The 23,908-nt window shown below is 42.5% G+C and overlaps 1 protein-coding gene across 1 annotated transcript in view; it reads right to left on the bottom strand.

The window, feature by feature from the left end:
- The window catches only part of LOC120996157 (fidgetin-like), an 89,507-nt gene extending 65,914 nt beyond the window's left edge, over positions 1-23,593 (bottom strand). The window contains exon 1 of the mRNA XM_040425909.1: positions 23,172-23,593. The gene's annotated coding sequence lies outside the window, so the exon portion shown is untranslated. The remainder of the gene's footprint in view (positions 1-23,171) is intronic.
- Between the last annotated feature and the right edge of the window lie 315 nt (positions 23,594-23,908).

The following is a 23,908-nucleotide window of genomic DNA, read 5'->3' as shown; positions in this document are numbered from 1 at the left end:
TACTATGTGTTCGAGTTCACAGCCTCGTGTATTTATAGGGGAACTCTAGCAGATAATGAGAATATACTGCACACAAATAATTTACTGCATATCCTACTGACAAAGTAGCGCATTGCACAGTAGAGTGGCGCCATTTACATGGCGAGTAATGAAAAATACATATTAGTTTTAGTTCACATTTAGTTTCCATTCATTAAACATTGATACCAACGAATCCTGACAGATCCCATTTATTTATAAGGCATCTTTCACATCAATGTTATTGGCTCTGGCAGGCTGTTCTGGAGCTCTCTGGATCCTGCATTGCCGGATGTTACCGCAATGTCCGCCAGCCCCATTGACTATAATGGGATCAGGCGGAGAAAAATACTGGAACCAGTGAGTGACTGGGAAAGACACCAGAGTGAAACAAGACTTAAGATGTTAGCCAAGCACTATTCCTCCGAACAACCCAATACACATGCACATTTCACTTATGAATCTTCAGTGGCGTAAACTGCTGCCAGACTTGTCTGTTAGTGGCTTATCGTCCATGAAAACAAAAGGTTCAGGCATGTTGAACTCCAACATGCCCAATCCTAGTTGGGACACATACACAGTAGATCGACTGGTCCAGCTGAAATTGGCAGGTCTTCCCAACAGCAATCTAATGTGTACAGCCGGCCTTAAAGGTGTTGTCTGGGCTTTTACTATAGATGACTTATCCTTAGGATCAATATCAGATTGGTCTGACACCCGACACCCCCACCGATTAGCTGTATGAGGAGTGCGCATGTGCCGTCTCCCTTCTTTCTGCTGCTTTACCATAGACAGCAGCGGTGAGCAGGAAGAGAGACGGGAGACGGCACGTGCACACTGCGCGAGCCGTCTCCTCATACAGCTGATCGGCGGGTGTGCCGGGTGTCGGACCCCCACCGATCTGATATTGATGACCTATCCTGAGGATAGATCATCAATATTATAAAGCCCAGACAACCCCTTTTATGGGGTACTCCGCGCCATTCATTATCTATGTTAGCACTGTACTTGGATATTTGTGGTGGCGTCTTAGAGAATGAACGGAGCGTCACAGTTCATGCTCAACCAGCCACTCATTTTGGGGCGCAGGGCCCTTTTTTTCATAATCATTGGAAGTCCCGGCAGTCAGACCCCACGATCTTATAGTTGTCTCCTATCCTAGGGGATAACTTCTTATAAGGGCTCATGCACACAACCGTGTGCTGGCCGTTCCGTGCATTGGGGACCACAATTTGCGGCCCCCAATGCACGGCAACATCCGTGCGGCGGCCGCAGACAGATCCAGACCCATTCAACTTGAATGGGTCCGTGATCTGTCCGCACCGCAAAAAAGTAGTGCACGCACTACTTTTTTGCGGTGCATAGGCACGGACAGAAAACCCACAGAAGCACTACGGAGTGCTTTCATGGGCTTTCGTTCCGTGCCTCCGTTCCGCATCTCCTGGATTGAGGACCCATTAAAGTGAATGGGTCCACGATCCGGGATGCACACGGCCAGTGCCCGTGTATTGCGGACCTGCTGAATGCGGGCCGCAATACGGCCACGGGCAGCACATGGTCGTGTGCATGAGCCCTAACTGGAATAACTCTAATAATTACACTGAACAAAATTTCGGTTTTGCTCCCATTTTGCATGAGCTGAATTACACACCTGTGCAATATTCATGCTGTCTGATCATAACCATGATATGCCACACCTGTGAGGTGGGATGGATTATCTCGGCAAAGGAGAAGTGCTCACTGACACAGATTTAGACAGATTTGTGAACAATATTTGAGAGTAATGGGTCTTTTGTGTATGTAAAAAATGTTTCAGCTCATGCAAAATGGGAGCAAAACCGAAAGTGTTGCGTTTATATTTTTGTTCAGTGTATATATAAGGGGCCTTCGTATATCAAAAATTATATAAACCCACAAACCCACTGACCTATGGCATCCGATCATATCACTGTTTCACTGTTTCAAGATGTAGCATCTTGTGTTGTCAATTCAGGTAAGGCTAGGGCTACACGACGACATTTGTCACGCGACAATTTTTATAATGATAGTCTACGGTGTCGCACTGCAATGGATTAAAGACCCATTAAAGTGAATGGGTCCACGATCCGCAGTCTCAGCATGTCGCATGTCGCAGTGCGACACCATAGGCTATCATTATAAAAATTGTCATGTTGCAGTGTAGTTGTGCCCTATGTGTCGCACGACACATGTCGTCGTGTAGCCCTAGCCTAATACCCTACAACCTTATAGCGGGATTATTTTCATTTGTATAGCGCCATCATTTGGCTCTATGTAGTGTCCAATCCAATTGCATTTTGAAAAAATCTTCTTTGTAAAACCGCAATATGCTGCAAATGATCCCTCTGTACTACACACATTAGCACATTGCCTAGTCAACAAATATCAGCAGCTACTTAACATATTAAAAAAACATATGATCTCTCTGGTTCCCAGCCACAAGCATGGAACAATAATGCAAGGCATGCTTTCAAGCCGGGCTGGATGACATCCAGACAACTGAATACATTTGTTATTCCAATTCATCTCCTTAATGAACAATAACTCATCTGCATTATTGGAGCTCTTGGGTAATTGCAGCTGCTGACCCAGGCGAGCTGCCCCCAATAACACTGAAACCATCCCAGCAAAAGACAGATCACGTAATATCTGCAGAAAGCTTCATCCACTGACTAGGTTGTTACCGGATATTTCATTTATGGGTCAAAAAAATACAATTCTGGCCCTTCAAATGCTGAGATAATGAAGATATAACAGACATGAGTTTGTCATATGGTACAGTTCATTTTTATAGGACTGCAGGTTATCACAGATCATAACAAATACAGTCCCAAACAATGAAATGACAAATGAAAACATAAAAGGGTTTTTTAGGATTTGATCCCTTTTTACTGTAGGCTTTGGTCACATCTCTGTTTTGTAACAGAGTTCTGGAGTTACTGTATCTGGCATAGCCGGACACATATTTTGAAGTTCCAGTTCGTGTTCGGGTTGGGGTATATATGCTGAATTGCGTCATGGATTCTGTCACCACGGACCATAACGCAATTCCATGACGGAATGCATAACGGAAGCCTTTAGAGGCATTCCGTTATTCATTCCATCATAATAGAAGTATATGGGCTGCATTACTGATCCGTCTAGTTTCCGTTATGAAAGAGAGGACTCCAGCATAACAAAATAACGAAAACTGGACGGATCTGTTGTGCCAGGCCATAGACTTCTATTATGATGGAATGAATGAAAGGCATTCCGTTATGCATTCCATCATGGAATTGCGTTATGGTCTGTTGTAATGGAATCCATAATGCAATTCAGCATATACCCGAACACGAACTCAAACTTCAAAATAGGACGTTCGCTCATCCCTTCCAGACACCACCGGGCACTGCTAGATCCCCTTTCACCATAATGGGACCTGGTGAAGATCTGGAAGGTTTCCGGCACAAATGGCAGCTTTCTGCTGGAGAAATACAGCAGTATTTTGCTGGCAGAAAGGTGGCATTCATGCTGGAAATCCAATGCATCCCATTATAGTGAAGTGGAATCTGGCGGTACCTCGTGGTGTCTGGCTATGACGGATACGGTAACTCCGGCAGTCTGTTCCTCTGCTGGAACATACTAACAGATTTACAAAACGGAGATGTGAACAATAGCCTAAGCCCCCTAGCATGTGGTATCTAAGGAAATAATCATACCCTTCTGCTTTCTACCGCTCCGATTCGCCGCTTCGGCTCTGTTTGCTGATCTTCCAGTTCCCAGCTTGTTTACTACCAGCCAAGGTACACATGGGGTGACGGGCACCGCTACATTCAATGACTGGCTTCAGCAGTGATGTGTCCCCAAACAGCATGTCACTGCTGGGGTCACGTGCCACTTGGGGACACATCACTTCTGAGGCCAAGCAATGGCTGCCGCGGTGCATGTGACATCATCCATACCTCTACCAGAAGTAAATAATCTAGGGACCTTAAGATCACAGAGCACAGCCAGGACTCAGAACCATAGCGGTGGGGACTAGACACGTTTGGTTCTTTCCTTAAGTACCACATGCTAGGGGGCCTAATTAAAAAGGGATTTGATCTTGGCATGCCCCTTTAAAGGGGTTTTCTTGGAGTTTAATGTAGCCTCAGGTTAGGTCATCAATATCTGATTGGTGGGGGTATAACTTTTGACATCAGCAGTTTGAAGAGCCAGCCTCTTCCTATAGGCCAGTGATGTTACGTTAATTGGTCACATGGCCTAGGTGCAACTCAGTTCCATTCAATTGTATGGGCCTGGGCTGCAATACCAAGTTTACAGTTGCAATAAAAAGTATGTGAACCCTTTGGAATGATATGGATTTCTGCACAAATTGGTCATAAAATGTAATCTGATCTTCATCTAAGTCACAACAATAGACAATCACAGTCTGCTTAAACTAATAACAGACAAAGAATTAAATGTTACCATGTTTTTATTGAACACACCAAGTAAACATTCACAGTACAGGTGGAAAAAGTATGTGAACCCTTGGATTTAATAACTGGTTGAACCTCCTTTGGCATTAATAACTTCAACCAAACGTTTCCTGTAGTTGCAGATCAGACGTGCACAACGGTCGGGAGTAATTCTTGACCATTCCTCTTTACAGAACTGTTTCAGTTCAGCAATATTCTTGGGATGTCTGGTGTGAATCGCTTTCTTGAGGTCATGCCACAGCATCTCAATCGGGTTGAGGTGAGGACTCTGACTGGGCCACTCCAGAAGGCGTATTTTCTTCTGTTTAAGCCATTCTGTTGTTGATTTACTTCTATGCTTTGGGTCGTTGTCCTGTTGCAACACCCATCTTCTGTTGAGATTCAGCTGATGGACAGATGGCCTTAAGTTCTCCTGCAAAATGTCTTAACTTGGGAATTCATTTTTCCTTCGATGATAGCAATCCGTCCAGGCCCTGATGCAGAAAAGCAGCCCCAAACCATGATGCCCCCACCACCATACTTCACAGTTGCGATGAGGTTTTGATGTTGGTGTGCTGTGCCTCTTTTTCTCCACACATAGTGTTGTGTGTTTCTTTCAAACAACTCAACTTTGGTTTCATCTGTCCACAGAATATTTTGCCAGTACTGCTGTGGAACATCCAGGTGCTCTTGTGCAAACTGTAAACGTCCAGCAATGTTTTTTTTGGACAGCAGTGGCTTCCTCTGTGGTATCCTCCCATGAAATCCATTCTTGTTTAGTGTTTTACGTATCGTAGATTCGCTAACAGGGATGTTAGCATATGCCAGAAACTTTTGTAAGTCTTCAGCTGACACTCTAGGATTCTTCTTCACCTCATTGAGCAGTCTGCGCTGTGCTCTTGCAGTCATCTTTACAGGACGGCCACTCCTAGGGAGAGTAGCAGCAGTGCTGAACTTTCTCCATTTATAGACAATTTGTCTTACCATGGACTGATGAACAGCAAGGCTTTTGGAGATACTTTTATAACCCTTTCCAGCTTTATGCAAGTCAACAATTTTTAATCGTAAGTCTTCTGAGAGCTCTTTTATGCGAGGCATCATTCACATCAGGCAATGCTTCTTGTGAAAAGCAAACCCAGAACTGGTGTGTGTTTTTTTATAGGGCAGGGCAGCTGTAACCAACACCTCCAATCTCATCTCATTGATTGGACTCCAGTTGGCTGACACCTCACTCCAATTAGCTCTTGGAGATGTCATTAGTCTAGGGGTTCACATCGTTTTTCCACCTGCACTGTGAATGTTTACATGGTGTGTTCAATAAAAACATGGTAACATTTAATTCTTTGTGTGTTATTAGTTTAAGCAGACTGTGATTGTCTATTGTTGTGACTTAGATGAAGATTAGATCACATTTTATGACCAATTTGTGCAGAAATCCATATCATTCCAAAGGGTTCAGATACTTTTTCTTGCAACTGAATGCTGTGAGGAGGCTACGGTGCTCACCAGAGTGCTGCAGCCTCTTCAAGCAGCTCATTGGTGACAGTGTCGGGTGTCGGAACCCCACCGATCAGATATTGATGACCTAGCCTGAGTCTAGGCATCAATATTTTCCTCCTGGAAAGCCTCTTTAAGGGATGTATTAGAGGATATTTAGAGGTTTAGTGACCACTTTGTGTAAAGAGAAAATGATAAAAAACAATCACCAAAAATGACCGTTGAATACATGCCTTCTTACCTTAAAGGGACTCTACATTCTTTACAATGTATATACCTGCCTGCATCACATATATACTTTGTGTGTCATTTGGGGCTTCGGGAAAGGATTTGGACATTGCAATTGAAGGCAATGGTAATTTATTTCCATTCCAAAATGTAGAGTATATGGATGCATTTTATATATATATATATATATATATATATACAAACAGTAGATATCAATGGATGTACCATATCCATACGGTCACGTCACCCATATACTACTATATAAAATGTAATATACACTGTTCCCCACCTCTGGATGGTTAGAGCCACTGAATTGTAGGAGGCTATATAGAGTATTACACAGGTTCGACACACGTAGTACTTAGTGATAAAGAGGCATATTTGTAACAGGCGCAGAGCCTAAGCCTAAGCTCTCATCCACTGGAATCATTTTTCACGCGGCTCATTGAGTCATGCTCATTGCACGGTAAATACGGCTAAAGCACCATTATCATAGAGATCATGGATTGCTGTGATGAATGAGTCTTTAATATACACTCAAGCACCAGATGCATCTGTAAGGTTTCCAGCTTGGCTTGAGTGTGCGCTATGGATACGTTTGCTAGATAAATCATCGATTGCTTGACATTATAACTGCATTATATCATAAAAACTATACATTACGTGACGTAAATGCATCACAGGTAAAGCTGATCTTTCCTGGTGTATAAGAACCTGTATGGCACTTGTACCTGACTACTGTGCAGTACATGGCTACTTCTATAGAGATCTAAAGGGAATCAACTCGGTAAAGGAGGAGAGCATATTTAAAAGAAGAAAAACTACCACAAGAGGACACAGTTTTAAATTAGAGGGGCAAAGGTTTAAAAGTAATATAAGGAAGTATTACTTTACTGAGAGAGTAGTGGATGCATGGAATAGCCTTCCTGCAGAAGTGGTAGCTGCAAATACAGTGAAGGGGTTTAAGCATGCATGGGATAGGCATAAGGCCATCCTTCATATAAGATAGGGCCGGGGGCTATCCATAGTATTCAGTATATTGGGCAGACTAGATGGGCCAAATGGTTCTTATCTGCCGACACATTCTATGTTTCTATGTTTCTATGTTTCTAGATTCTCATTCAGAAGAGCAAATTTGTGTGTGAACGAACCCTTAGGCTGTTTACACACATATAGCTTTTTACAGTTTTATTTTTAGTGCAAACATGCTTTTTTACTTACATTTTTTTTTTTTTGCGGCTATTGCATTTTTTCATTATTTTCTGGCATTTTTAGAGTCACAGCCATCAATTGTTTTCAGCATTGTTTGTGTTGCATTCGTTTATGGTGTTTTCACATTTTTTTCTTACAGTGGCTTTCAGTCGTATAGAGATCTACAGAGGATACATGGGTTCCTGTTAAAAAAAAAAAATACAAAAGAACGCCACAAAAAAGAAAAACATGTACTAAAATACTATTTATAATAACAAAAAAAAAAAATGCAAGAAATATGCTGTGTTTTGTGGACTAAAATAAATTTGCTCAATATAAATTGTGTGTGAAGGAGGCCTATTGTTTCTTGACTAGGGTATTGTCGAATCGCTCTCTCCTTCCTAGCTACTGCCACCCCCCGACTTCCCTTAATCTCAAGAAAGACACTTCAGCCAAAGGTGGATTTAGTTGGCCACAGCAGCCATTTTATTAACAAAACAACATAAATAACATAAATATCATACATAACATATAACATCCCCAAAGGTCTTCTTTCCTTAAGGCCCCTCAACAACCCCAAAAACATTCCTAAAACGGGGAGGGTCCTTGCAGCCCCAGAACCTGGCGTAAATCTGTCCTGCCCCTCAACTAAATTACCTCTATCCGTATAGCCGCCAGCTCAGACGCAGAACTGTGCAAACATGGGCTACACCTGGGCATATTTCCGCCATCTCACCCTTCCGTCTCCAAGACCTGAGGAGTCCAGAGCCCTCTTGGCTCCCTCAACACCATTCCACCAACTCCAAGGACCCCCCAACCGCCAAGGCCGCCATGACAAAAGAATGACCTGGCCAACAAACGGCAACCACCTACCAGACCCCCAGTTGTACCAACACAAACCCCCCCTCCCCACTTGTGACCACTGACATACAACAGGGCGGGTGGGTGGGACTGATCCCTTCAGTGTGCCCACTAAAATGGCCCCTTTCCTGCTTTTGATCCCCGCTTTTAACTGTCTTCCACCTCCCACCAGCCACTCCCCTCCCAGCACCTCCCTTAACCCCTTGCCTGCCATTTTCTCTTCACTCTCTCCAAACCCAGTCATGCAGGCCTCCCCCCAGGCTTGCAGCCCAGGTACGGCCAGTCCTTAATGAGAACAGTAAAACAGTAAAAAAAGGCCACAGTTGTTCTGTGATGACGTCTGGCACAATAGCTTTTCCTATTTACCTTCCTAAATCCAGAGCAAAAAATCCAGAAGTGTGTGAACAAGCCAGGCCGTACATGCACAAATGCTGAATCTGCAGGAAACGTATCTCCTGAAAGAATTTATGAAACTGTGAAAGGAAATGAGCTGCAAATATAGAAACTAGGAATATTTTGTGACAATATGGTGACACACTTCCTACTTATGTCAAGCCTATCATCCGACTCATTTTGCAAACATTCTGGGAAACGAATACTGGGTGGAAATGTATAGGATCCGCACAAAAAGACGCATCTCAACAAGTTTTGATAGGGTCGCCCCTCCCCCTCCTCTGTCAATGCTCACAGACTGTTTGTGAGAAGAACCAGGACTAGCAACTCTGCATCCAGTCCGACAAGTCCGCTCTGTAATAGGCAGCCCGGTGAAAAGTCCGCCTGACAATCCCCAGGTCAGGCGCTCATTACTGCAGTCTTCAGAATTAAGCCTTTACCTTCTGTTTGTTTTTCCATGAAATGTCTTTCATCACTATAATCACATCTATAACATATTAAACCGCTGCACGCTTTCACCATGAGGGTGATAAAGAAACAGGCGTGTCAGCTCCCATAATGGAGGATGTCAGCCGGAAAAAAAGCGACAAGTAACTACTTCAGAAGAATTCTGCACGCATTTTTTTCAGCATTTTTAGGCCTCATGCACACGACCATAGTTTTGGTCCGCATCCGATCTGCATTTTTTTGCGGATCGGATGCTGACCCATTCATTTTAATGGGGCTGTAGAAGATGCGGACAGCAGACCATGTGCTGTCCTCATTCGTACGTCTGTTCGGCAGTCCCATAAAAAAAAAAATAGAACATGTCCTATTTTATAGAATTGACATCTAGAAAATAGTGCTGGACCTGCAGAAGGGAAAATGCGGGATGCACATGGTATCTGTGTGGTTTGCCGATCTACGATTTGTGGACTGCAAAAACGGATACGGTCATGTGCAAGAGGCTTTGATTTGATTTAGATTTCATTTCAGCATGTAGCATTTGACCATGAAGACAAGACATACATGTAGAAATCCACACATTCACCATCACATTAGCACAAAAGTGGGCTAATTGGTCATTTCATCTGTGCTCACTATTGCTCTATAGACACTTCTGAAGTTCTAATCTGAAAGTTATCCACAATTACCAAAATATGGTCCAATGCACACAGCCCTATTATAGATCTTGAAAGGGGTTGTCTGGATGTTTAATAATGATGGCCTATCTTCGGGATCAGTATCTGATTGGTGAGGATCCGACTCCTGTTCAGGCCCCCCAGAGCGTTTCGCTTGGGGGACACATGGGGGCAATGACACCATACATTTTTGTATTTTGTGTATGGTTTTTGCTCTCTCCCCCCCCCCCCTTTTTGCTTTTCCCGCTCTTTTATTTCAGGTTTACCTCAAGTGGTAAAGTTTCTGTCAGAATCAGCTGGTTTTATCCGGTCTCACCTGAGCCTTAGATGACAAGCAGGGATCTTCTCTGATTGGTGCAGCTGGTTGCTGGGGGAGATTTCCAGACAGCTGATTGGTTTTGATGCCAGCGGCGGGAAAGTATGGTCCTTAAAAAGAGGGTTTCGGCGGCGCTTCTGGGCCAGTTTTATCAAGACCGGATGGTCGCACCGCCCTTCCTCCCTATTCTTACGCTTTATGTCGCTTTGCTTTATTAGAGGGGCTGTATCACTCAGCTATTGCTGAGTGGATTTCGGTAATTATTGAAGTTTTTTAATGGTTATTTATTTAATAAATTTGAAGTTTTAATTATTTATTAATTTATTTACCCTTAATAAAGCATTGCGGCCATTTTTATTCCAACACAAGGTGTCATGTCGTTATTTTATTAATACTATGGTTCAGTTATTAGGTCTGAAAGGGGTCATTTGCCTCCATGTCTCCCCCACCAAGAGGCCACAGCACTCCATGAGTTCTGCAGCTTCTTCCTAGGCCAGTGATGACACATTCATCAGTCACATAGCCTAGGCACAGCTCAGTCCAATTCAAGTGAATGGGGCTGAGCTGCTATACCAAGCACAGCTGCTATACAATGGGTGGCACTGCTTTTGGTAAGCTGCAAGGAGGCCAAGGATAGGTCATCAGTATTAAACACTCGGAAAATCCCTTTAAAAGAGTTTCCCAGAATGAACATTTATCACCTATCCACAGGACAGGTCATAAGTGTCTATTGGCTGGGGACACCACCCATTACGATAGCAAAGATAACCAAACCCTTCAATCGGCAATCTCCATCAATGACACAACCTGAATGGAGTGATATTAGTGAGCATTCTGGACCATGCTCCATTCACGTTCCTCATCACTTCCTAGGGTGTAGTGAAGAGGAAAAGGGGGGACAGGATCCCTCATTCTTATTATTGAAGAAGGTCCCAGTAGTGCATCACCCAGCCATCAGTGATAAATGTTGATCCTAGGACAAAAATTTTTATTGTATGGATCAATGGTAGACATCCTGTGAATATGTCATGAATATCAGATATACAAGTCCATGGATCACACCTCTGGGACCTGCATCTGCTTCTAAATCAGGGTCCACCAAGACCAACAAGTCATACCCTGTTGGCTGCCTCATTCAGACTCCATGAGATGGCTGGGTTTATGGAAACAGCCACACTCACTGTGCTACACTGTTGGCTTAATTCCCATAGAAATAAATGGCGGTTCTGGAAACCATGTAGCACAGAGAGCTCTGCTGTGAGATACGGTCACTGTGCTACCATGGGAGTGATGGAAACAGCATACCTCGGCTGTTTCCGTAAACCCAGATGCCTCTTGCAGCCTGGATGCATCAGCGACCAGGACAGTCTGACTGATGTGGGACTGATGTCTGAGATTAGAGGACCCCTTTAAATCTGTTTTATGTCCATTATGTACTTCTGATTCGAAACCTACATGCAACATTGGATTAGGGGAGGTGTTCTGCTTCTAGCAGGGAATCCAGTGCTTCATAGACATACCATATAGACTTCATGCACTGCCATACTAGGTCCATGCACATATTAGAGCGCCTGATATAAATAAAATGTAAATGTCTATAAAATCTCTCCTGACATCGATGCCAGCTTTCCTGCCTGTCGAGCTAGGAGTCACTGGCTTGGCACCAACCCTATTTTATCACTACTGACACTTCTACAATAAACAAGCAGTCAATGGCATTCTCAAAGCTGCGTAAACCTAAACAGTCTGTCAGTGGACTTCAGGCTGGAATAAAACAGATTCTGATCTGTTCAACCACTTCTTCTATGGTGTTAACTTTTTTAAATGAACATTTCACCATGTGCCCCTCCTGCAAAAAAAAAAGAAAGAAAAAAGCAAACAGTTCGGGGACGGAGCCAAGCAATGCTTTGCAGAACAATTGATAGAAAGCTTCACACTGTGTATGGGATTTGCAGCGCAGCAGTTACAAAAATCCCTCTGATGCCTATGTCAAGCACCAGCATGTCACCGAAAGCTGAACTTTGTGTCACATGCTGACACTGAGAGGTGCCATACCCCCCGAGACAGCACTTCGCAACCTCATGTAATACAAAGCTGAGAAACATGGCATTAACTGTATACTCCGCTTCAGGTTTTGGAGGGATGGGGGGGTTAGATGAAGTTTTTAGCCACTGATGTGGAAAAATGAAAAGAAAATGAGGCCGGACTGCTTCTTTCAGAGGCTGTCTCCGATTATTTTTAACGCTGGGGTGACTGCGTAGATTCACAATAACAGCCCACAAAAGGAAAAAAAAAACTCATTAACTGTCATTACTGAAAGCACTGAGTTGTGGAAATGTGCACGCTCAAAGACAACTTTTACCAAAGCTTCAGTATTGTCCTAGCCCACAGCCCCTGCTTTAATAGCTGCTAATAAAGGTCACAATCATCAGGTCAGAATAAAGCTCAAAAATTATTCCATTTGCCTCTAAAATCATAAAATCATCAGTAAATGCAACCCCATGAGCCAACCCTTCAACTGTGGTGTCAAAATCCATTCTGTTACTGAAAAATCTGGGTAAAAACGAATCAAGTTGTCAATATGTTTTCCAAATAGGGTGTCACCATGCATCCCCAAGTTAGTCCACATTTATATAAATAGTCCTGCCATTGACTACAATAAGAAGAAAAATGTACCGTTATAGAGCATGGTATGTGGATATGGGTTTTTTATGGTTATATTGAAAAGTGCAGTCAACTACATTTGGAACTGCAGGATCCTTTTTTGAATAGTGGGGCCCCATAAAGTCTATGGACGCATTAGTGTACGCCATGTATTGAGAGATTTTTGCCATTGAGGAACCTGAGAAAGCTAATAACTGTAGTGGAGGCCATATTGGATGTGAAACAGATAGAACTGTATTAAAGTGGTTTTCCAGGAATAAAATATTGATAGCCTATCCTCAGGATGGCCACGGCACTCAAAAGAAAATGTTGGGTAAATTTCTTATTTATTTTCTTAAATTCTTGTTTTTATATTCTTAAATTTTTGTATATATATATATATATATATGCATCCAGAAGATAAATTCATAGTGGTATAGTGGCCAACGTTTCGGTCTTATCCAAGACCTTGTTCACGGCCTGAGTCTTGCAAGTAATGGAGGCATCGGATGGCGTGCGTCCATTACTTGTAAGACTCAGGCAGTGAACAAGGTCTTGGATAAGACCGAAACGTTGGCCACTATACCACTATGAATTAATTTTCCGGATGGATATATATATACAAAAATATAAGAATATAAAAATAAGAATGTAAGAAAATAAATAAGAAATTTACGCAACATTTTCTTTTGAGTGCCGTGGTTTTCCTATTAACATTGCTATTATACTTACCACTGAGCACCGTCCACACCAAATGAGGAGTGCCGTTCAACTCTTACCTTCAGTTATCCTCAGGATTGGTCATCAATGTGAGATCAGTGAAGGTCCGACTCCCACTGAGCACTACGGCCTCTGTCTAGGCTAGTGGCACTGAGACTGGGATTTCCAGGGCCTACAAGAGGAACTTATTCTACAGGCCCAACCCTTATATTATCCATAAAGTTTAAGGTAGGTTTTGAATTAGAGAAATAGACCCTACTGGCAAGTGATTGCTCCAAAGACAGCCTAATGAGTTTTTTCTGGATCTTTGCGGCTCATTATGGGCCCACTGAAGGATCTTCTGGTACTTTGGTAGTCCAGTCCGATCCTGCATTGGGACTGGGCTGCAATACCAAGCACAGCCACTATACAATATACGGCGCTGTTCTTGGTAAGCTGTGAGGAGGCTGCGGCGCTCTTCCAAGCACTGCATCCCTATCAGTGGCCCGCTGCTGATCAGATATTAATGAGGATAGGCAATCAATATTCTACTCCCTTTAATTTAATATTTAAGAGAATTCACTTAAATTAATACACAAGAAATAGAGAACTAAACACAAAGAGATTCTGGAGAAATCCTGACGTGGATAATTTAATTTGGCGCTGAGTGAGCGTCTCACATTGTTATTTTGCTGGTATGTGGCATACAAACAGAGGAGAAAATACAGGAGCATTTCTGTAATCCTCTGCATTCCCAGCTCCAGGGACAACTGGAACAGATTTGCAGATAAAAGGCCACGTGGAACAGGAAGGCAGGAATGACGCATGATGTGGAGGGACATTTGTCTAAAAAGTGCAACATAAAACCCGAAGAGGGAGCTGAACACATTGCACAGTGTGGCTATGGCTGCTCTATTACACATAACACTAAACTATGCTGTCATTACGTGTACTGTACTGTAAGTAATAATAATGGGTACGCAGGAGATTACAGAAATGCTCCTACATAATAATAGCCTGCGGTATGAATATACAGCATTTATAAATAATGTGATTTTTCTCACAGGGGACTGAAAGCCCAATTGTAATATTGTATATTGTACAGTAGTATATACCTATAATCCTGCCTCATGTTAAACAAGGTATATATTTCAGTTTAGACTTTGTTCACACGGCAAAGTTTAGGTGCAAATATTCAAGTCAGGGACTAGATCCTTTATTGTGTTTTGGATCCAATCCTAGCCGTTCTTCTATTCCAAATTAAATATGTATACGGGCAAATATCAAAAAAGCACACCCCATCCAAGAACTCCATTTTTTTCCTTGGGCCTATACTTGGAGGGGCTGGTCTTTGTGTTCTCCAATGTCAGCCCCTGAGAGAGCAGGATGGGGTCAACGTTAAAGGAAGCCTCCCCTCTCCATACAGTAGCCGCAGGGATTGCCTAACACCTTTGTGTTAAATAGATATACGCCAAATAATATTAAAGGGCTCCTTCAGTTCAGAAATACCATTTTCAAGTATTCCATTAGGTAGTTGTAAGTTGTATTAGGCAGGTCCCCTGTTCAGGGTCCTAATCTCTTGGCATCTCCCCCTCTCTCTCTCTCTGACAAGTCTTGTCCTGCATCACACAGACACTTTTCGGCAGCTCCTCCTCCCCGCTGGACCTGTGGAGCGACGTATACTTAAGCTCTCCCTGTTGCTCAGTACCGGGCTCCTTCGGTTCACTACACTCCGGTTCCTTGCTTGTCAACTTTCAAGTGGACAGGGATCACGTGTGCCACTGCTGCCAATAATTGGCTGTAGTAGTGACGTGTCCCAGTGATGTGCCACTTGGTGGACACGTCAAAACTGTGGCCATTTATTGACTGTAGTGGCACATGTGACCCTATCTACTCTGGAAGTTGACAAGCAGAGAACAGGAGTACAATCAAATGAAGGAGCGGTAGCCGAGCAGCGGAGAGCAGGTAGGTATGCTTCACTCCAGAGGTCCAGCAGGGAGGGGGAAACTGCCAGAAAGTGTGTCAATGATGGAAACCCCTTTAAGTAAGAACCGTCCAAAGTAGAGAACCCCTTTAAGCATAATAGACTTCTAACATCCTCCAAAGGAACCATGTGTATGACATACATCCCCTTCTAAACATGTTTGCCCATCTGGAACAGGATCAGGAATCCCATTCATTAAATTTCTAATTATTGTCTGAAGTATAAAGAAAGAACACTCATACTTTCCAGTAATTTTGCTTTCCTTGTTTTTCCCCCAGGACAGAACTGCCTGTAATGTTCTCTCAGAACATGTACCTCCTCTGAGAACAGCCTGATGACACATCAGCCTCCGCGACTAGCTCGCTTCCAGGGTGAATTAAAGTGATTCTGTACGGCTAGGTTATATAAGTTACATAAGTCACCGTAGTGGCTGCCACTTCATTACCACAAGATTATACGAGCGCTCACGTCAGACGAGATGTTGCTGTAGTATCAACCCGGCTAGAAGACAGTTCAGACTGCACATACCGCACAGAACCACAGAGGATGAAACTCAAATAACATATCTTCAGAATAAGTTTTCTTTAAATCTAATTCTCTTACATCTGGACATTGCATTTCTTTCCAGTTTCAAATGAGAACTCTGCTGCGTACCAATGTGTCCTCTGTTTGGAATAAGGGTACGGCCACACGGTCAGGTTTCCTGATGCAGTTTTGGAAGTTTTTGGCTTCCAAAACCTGACCATACCCTTATGTAAAATGTGACAAAACTGTACCACCATGCTTTATTCATTAAAATGTCACACGACCGTACGAGGGGTATGTTGCTTGCAATTTCGGAACACATGGGCGACAGTTATTTGGCATTTGTACATTCCCTGCTATATATATATATACGTATGTAGCAGGACATATGGAACCTTAAAGGGAACCTGGAAAACACATATTAAACCAACCACAGTACCTTAAAGTATCCCCCAGTGTGTTGCTAATCATGATTTATTTTCCTCATTCTGTCTCCTCATATTTGTTAAAATCGCCGTGCGCTGCCTCACAATGTAGAGAGGAGGGGTAAGGGGCGGAGTTATCGTGCCTTGAAGCAAGGAGGCCGCTGCCCCCTTGACTTCAAGCCTGACTAGAGAAGGAGCCAATAGACATTAAAACTGCAATTTTAACAAATATGAGGAGACAGAATAAGGAAAGAAAATCATGATTAGCAACACACTGGGGGATACTTTAAGGTACTGTGGTTGGTTTAATATGTGTTTTCCAGGTGACAGGTTCCCTTTAAAGGGGTTGTCCAGCTTTCAGACACTTTTCGGCAGCTCCACATATCCCAATAAACCTGTGGAAGGAGACATACTTACTTGCTCCCTGCCACTTAGATCTGGTTCCTTCAATCCACCGCACTTCAGACCCCGCTTGTCAAAGGATAGGAGCCTCAGCCAATGACTGGCCGCAACGGTGACATGTCCTCAAAGAGGCACATCACTGTGGACTGAAGGAGCTAGAACCAAGTGTTGAAGAGCAGGTAAGTGTGCTTCCTTCCACATGCCTGGCGGGGGAGGCGGGATTGGCTGACAAACCCTTTAACCCTGCCCCTTATGTTAAACAAATCTGGCAAATTTTAGTAAAAAGGCAGTATACAGAAATAGAAATAAAATTCCCAAACACAACTGAACAAACCTCTAAATACAAAATTTATTTTTGCAGCTTAATGGGAATTTGTCACCTGGAAATTTACTGTTAAGCCAGTTACCCAGGCACAATGTCTTCAGCTCAGCTATATGTAATGATACCTTTCACTTAGTAAGTACTTTTCATTCATATGCAAATGTGAAGTTAAGTGCACTGAGGGTAGGCTCAAGCGACTCTGTGCACCCTTGCTCCTCCTGCTTCTTCTGCTAGCCGCTACTCCTCCTTCTTGATTGACAGGGTCAAGTTCTTGCATAGTCATTCCGCCTAGCACTGTCAATCAAAGAGGGTCTGGAAGAGAAAGCAGGTAGAACAAGGGTGCATAGAGTGGTTCTATTTTATATTTTCCTACTGTCCCGTTACCCCTGTGTCAGCACTCAAAGCTACTCTGAAATATGTAGTCTGGACTGCGGTGCTGCACTAACATAATGGAGCGGACTCATGTGCGCTACAGTCCTGACAATGTATTTCAGTGCAGCTTTGAGCGCTGACAGGGGGGGAATGAGGGGAAGTAGGAAAACACAAAGTAGTGCTCTGCAGTACTACTCATGTATTACTACAGATAACAGTCCAAGACCCTGCTAATAAATACCCTTTAATACATTTGAGTTATTACCGTAAATGTTGCATTTAGATGCTAAGTTTGCACTTAATTACAACTAACCTGCCATCACAGTTAAGGTGCCTATTATTAAGTACATGGCCAGAGCAAGCAGCAAATGTAATATTTGGAAATGAAACAAGACAACTGGGTTCTAATTCACATCCAGTACATATAGATGAGGCAGAGGACAGAAGTATTATATTGCTATATTTCAGTCTGTAAATTACATATTATACTATAAAGCTAACAATAACTGGCTTCATACTGCAGAGCGTAATAAATGTGAACGAGTGGTCAATGTCAAATCACTTCTGAAATTTGCTGTCTTTAATAATGTTAAACTGGGTGCACAATTGCTGAATTGTGAATTAAGTGAACTGCTTGTCTTATGGGGAAATATTGATGTGAATGAGCCTAAGATTTGAGAGGAACACCGAGGTGCAGTCCACATGTGGCAGCACAGACGGGGGAGAGGGGTCGGTATATCTGCCAGCTTCGTTCACAAGGAGTCCACTATGTATAAAAGCCTTCACTTTCTGGGACATTATAGTAAATGTATTACCACAAATCAGCAATTTGTTCTGAAAGACAGACATTTCACAAGAGGGACTCAGAAATCTGGATCAAAAATGAAGACACTTGGAGGATATGCCTAGAGATACAGCAGAGGCAAATTTCTAGCTAAACTCTTTGGGGATTTCATGGCAACTCTCCCAAAATCCCATGTAAGACTAAAGATAAGCTATCCAGATGCCGTCATCTGGCAAACACACTTTTACTACTCCTATTTAGGTGGGGTGCAATATTTCATCAATCCCATAGTTAAATGTCACTATGTTGCATACAGTATAGTAAGACATGTCTGCACTGCAGTCGTCATGACTAGACATATGTGTTTAGTCCTCTGCTCAGTCAGGACACCAGCCCGATGACAGCAGTGTATGAATTAGCCATAACACCGGCATGCAGAGGATCTAGTAATGGTAGAGCAGACAAAGCGGAGAAGACATCAGATGCCCCTCACTAGTCTAGTGCAGGCTAATTCCACTTCACTCCTCAGCATATTAAATCGACCGCCCTTGCCATTGCTTTTCTGCAGCTCAGTTGTTATGTATGAAACACTTGACAAACAGGGATGGAGAGCAAGTGGCGCCTCTCCACAGAAGTACCCTAAATACACTGCCCTGCTGCCTTCAAACCTACTCCAGAACCATTCTTAGAATTAGCCTTTATTTCTGTATATATTACATAGCATAAAGAATCTATGAATCGTGTCAACCTCTCCATGAAGGAGAGTTCACCATTATGGGTTGGAAGCAAACCCAGTCCATCCGGTGGGCATCCAGGCCAACATATTCAATGATATACCCACATATGCGATTGTTCCCTACATGAACATTGATGCAACAAAAGAGTATCCCTGAATCACAGTTCTCCATTGTGGAGCTGCATTTATGGGTAATGAATTCAGCTGCAACCCAAGAACCTCCTGCAGTTTTACTGACCCACTCTTAGGTCCACCTAGAACCCTATGATGCTCCAGAGCTGTGATGGCTAACCTCTGGCACTCCAGCTGTGGTAAAACTACTACGACTCCCAAGTGCCGGAGGTTAGCCATCGCTGCTTAAAGGTCCATATTACACCCATAACACCCAGATCCCTCATGACACTTCAGAACTGAGTCTAGAGTCTAGGCTCAGTTCTGTAGTACCATGGGGGATCTGGCTGTTACGGGCATAATCTGGACCTTTAAATTGACCGTATTAAATCTGTTGAAAACTCCAATGATAAAGTCCTCAGGTGATGAAAACATGTTAAAAGGTTCTATCTATCTGATGGTGACGGGAAGCGTTTCATTCAGACTTTACTGACAGAACGTTTACTTATTGTAGAACAATTGTTTAGATATTGATGATGCTCAAAACTTTTTCTACCTAAAGGTCGAAAATGACAAAAAGTCATGTTTTACTTTAGATTTTTTGTTTCTGGCAGCCCATGCTTCTACTAATAGGGTGATCCCCAAAAAGTACATGCTCTGGTCATTAAAATCGTACCAGATTAGAACTGGATTTGCACGTAGTGTGAGTGGTGTTACAGTCTTTTTTGGCATGTTTTAGGAATTGTGTATCTTTCCTGACATTTTTGTTTTTACAGCCAAATGTTGGTTACTATGGAAATTATTAAATGCAGTATAAACATGTTTTTATGCCATTTTTCTTCACTTGTGTTGCTTTTTTTTGGGGAGGGGGGGTCAATGAGATTTTCTTAAAAGTCACACCGTGCTCTGTATGTGACACATTTTGCCTGGCATTTTGTGCCATAATCATCCAATGATTTTTTTGGCCTTGCTTTTGAAAACACAAGTGGCAATGTATGTTTTTAAACCTGACCTACCAAGGAGGGGGTTACATACTAAATAAATAAATAAAACACATAATAAATGCATGCGCTAAAACGTTTAAAAAGAAAAAACATGGCCAAACCCAACGCCACAAAAACACTAAAAACCAAAATGTATTGTATGTAGTGCATTTTATAATTCAATATAGATATTAAAGTAGTATCTGGCTGCAAAAAATAAAATAAAATTTAAACACAGCAAAAGGTGGCATTTCTCAGAAAAACACCATGTATGAAACAAGCCTCGACCTCCCTCAGCTTCACTTATCTATGTCCAGCATAGTTTGTGTTACATGGGTTGTACAGTTCAAATCAATGTGAGCAGAAGGCTTGCGGTTTAGACTTGTGCATGATATAGATGGAGGAACAGCAAGCTGTGCAGTCTCAGGCTGTAATGGAAATGGAAACGATCACCACGAGCCTTTCCCACATCAAATAATCCAGCAGGAGGTGTGGAATCTGCGAAATCTCAGTGACACAGTGCCTCTGAATTCCAACAAGACCTTCCTAACTGGAGTTGATATAAATAGATTTTACCATGTGTGCAATAATTGGAGACTTAATACGAAACATAAGATCTCCCGGGGGTATAAAGTGATTTCTACCGGGTCCCAAAGTGTAATGTGGATGAAATGATATTTGTTTTCTTCACATGAGAGAACGTTAACATTGCCAAGCCCGAAACTTTTACTCCTGTGTGCGTAGCCCAACAGTTGTGTGCAGCGACAGCTGCAAAGGGTTAAATCCAACTTAAAAGGAGCGATACGCAATGTACGCCAGTGTTGAATATTATGCAGCGGGGACGTAAATTAAACGGATCAGGTTTCTTAATGTTTAATGCTTGTTCTGCTCTATTGTACGATGACGTATGTAAGCAAAGAGTTGAGACAGCACCATGTGAGCAACCCCCTGCCTCCGCTTAGGAGTATATTTAGTTCTAGGCACGAGTGAGCTCATGTCAGTCTACGAGGATAGGCAAGTAAGGGTACACGCACATGGTTTCAGGTTTACTAACAGAATATGGGCACCGATTTCCATGCGGATTTCTGCACCAAAAAACCACATGTTTTACTTCCGTTTTTTGGTGAGCTTTTGCTGCAGATCTCACCCTTCCATTGAAAAAGGGGGAAATTCGCACAAAAAAACTGCACAAACAATAGAAATGCTGCAGATGTAAAAACAGCAAAGAGAGAAAAAAGCAAAGTGTATATGAAAAACCGCACATAATCCGCATGGTGTGCAGGTAGCCTTAGTGTAGGAAAGTACACGATCACTGCCCCCACATTAATGACTATTATCCTATACACATCCGAACATAAGGCCTCATTTAGACATTGTCGAAAGTTGTCCATAAATCGTGGCGCATCCGCCATGGTTAAAAGTGGCCTAAATTCAGTTCACCTATTACAGTGCTTACAATATAAAGTCAAATATTCACTACATAAAGTAGAAGAAAATATGGCTTTACATTTTCCCAAATCCTAAATGCACGATGTATCCCACCATTACACTGTTTATAAGCCCCCTCCTCCCAGGGAGGCAAAGTAATGTCATAATGGATAGCCCAGCAAAATGTGGCATCCCGTCATTTGCAAAAGTTTAATGTAGAAATTAGGAGGTTGTTATTTTTTGGCGTAAAATGTATTGCACTGGCCTAAGGAGAGACACAGACATACAATGGATGAAGGATAGCATTTTTTAAATGTAGCAAAATGACCTGGACAATCTAATGTCTGTAATAATGAAGAATAGCTCAAACTGCTTTCACGCCTATGATGCAAGAATGTGAATTACCACTTTTCTCACTAAGACGCTGTCTGTACACAAGTCTGCTAGATCTGATTCCATAACAACTAGCCCCATAGTAGCCGCTAGCCTGCAGACACAGCAGAAAGCATTGTCCCCGGATGAACGAAGCCGCTTACCACAGCTCATACACTAAATAAATGAGAATTACAGCACAACATGCTGGAGGTGTCTAGTGTGAACAGCCCAAATCACAATCAACCAGTCTAAAAAGTGATAAAAAAACAAATAAGGTTCAAAGCAAAAGATCGATAGTAAAATGACAGAAGAGAAATATGTGGCAAAGGAAGGGAATGATGAGATCTGAAAAATTAAAAGTAAAGTGAATGCAAATGCAGGCATAAAGCCACAATGTAGGTATATATATATAGTATACACACTATAATAGATAGATAGATAGATAGAAGATAGATAGTAGATAGATATATATGAGACAGTATGATATAGATAGAAAATAGATAGATATTAGATAAGATAGATCGATAGATATAGATAGATATGAGATAGATATTAGATACAGTAGATAGATGATAGATAGATAGATAGATAGATAGATAGATAGATAGATAGATAGATAGTAGATAGATAGATAGATAGATAGATAGATATGGGACAGTATGATATGAGATAGATATTAGATATGATAGATAGATAGATAGATAGATAGATAAAGTCTGTATACACCTAAAAAGTTCAATCTATTGATCAGAGCTCCAGCTCACTGTACAATGTGTTACATGACGCCACTCCTCTGAACTATCGCCAAACCCCTCATTCACAAAATTCATACATATATGTTCGCAGGCCAGCCTACTATATAATTGCAACAAAGTCCTACATTTCCATTGGACACATAATGCAAAGAGGAGGTTTTACATGTTCATGTTGTAGACATTAAGATGAAAACCTCGTCGCCAGAAATGAATACACTGACGAAACTTTGTATACTTTCACCTATAAAATCAATGGAATACGTAGACGAGTGATAAAAAGGGAAACACGTAGGGTAACCGCAGTCCCAAACGTACACAGCCCAGAAACCAGCGGCTTTGTTAATTCTTAAAAAAATCCAAGAGCCATGCCTATTGACCTCTGTGGTAGGATTGTGTGGCAAGGCATTGCTAGCCCCATTGGCAACAAAAGGTTGGAAAGCAGGTCATGCTGATGCAGGACAGCTGCTGCCTCCACATTAAAGCCACAGGGAACAACCAGCCCTTAAAAAGACCATTTATGCATCCAGATAGAAGCCTCTCCTTACCTCCTGGTTCTGGGAACATGCTCCTTCAAATGTGCTGCTTAGTAATCCACACTGTGCAAAGCCAAGGGGACCAAAGCGAAGCCGTGTGTGGGACTCACCATTCTTTACTGTGACAATGTGTGTGTGAGAGAGAGGGAGAGTGTGACAGCAGGCTGCCTGGACTGCAATCACTAGGGCATCCCCCAGCCTCCCCTCCCCCTACCACATCCCTCCAGCTTTTGACTCCTTCCAAAACTATATTAGCTAGCAGGGGAGAAAAAGTGACCAATCATGCATTCATTGCTCCTGTTTCTTGCCCCCCTACAGTATGGTCACCTGCGTCCTTCTTGGTATCCTAAAAGATAGTGCATGAGAAGAAGAATGTATGTGGAGGGTCCTATTGAGCACTGGTTTCAGGGAAAGGAACAGCAGGGCTTAGGGTGAGTGTTATGAAAGAATGGGAGGGAGGCGAAATCCGCCTCTTGGAGCATGCACAAGTTGCAGTGGTCAGTTGTGATTTTTTTTTTCGCTGTGTGACATCAGAAACACAAGAAATCAATTTAGAGTTTCACTGACTACTAAAGCAGGAGTTATGTTCAGAGCACTTTATGAGTCAGCCTCAATGCTGCCTACAAGAACCTAAAGATGTTCCTCAAAATAAGGAGACCTAAGTTTCAGATGTTTAAGAAATGTCTTTACTGTTGGAATTTCGATGGAGGTATAAACTGCATAAACAGTATCATAGATAACCTGATATA

The sequence above is a fragment of the Bufo bufo genome, chromosome 3 (assembly GCF_905171765.1).
Source record: "Bufo bufo chromosome 3, aBufBuf1.1, whole genome shotgun sequence".
NCBI classification, from domain to species: Eukaryota; Metazoa; Chordata; class Amphibia; order Anura; family Bufonidae; genus Bufo; species Bufo bufo.
Note: the sequence above shows the minus strand (reverse complement) of the source record. Positions and strands in the feature narration are given on the sequence as shown.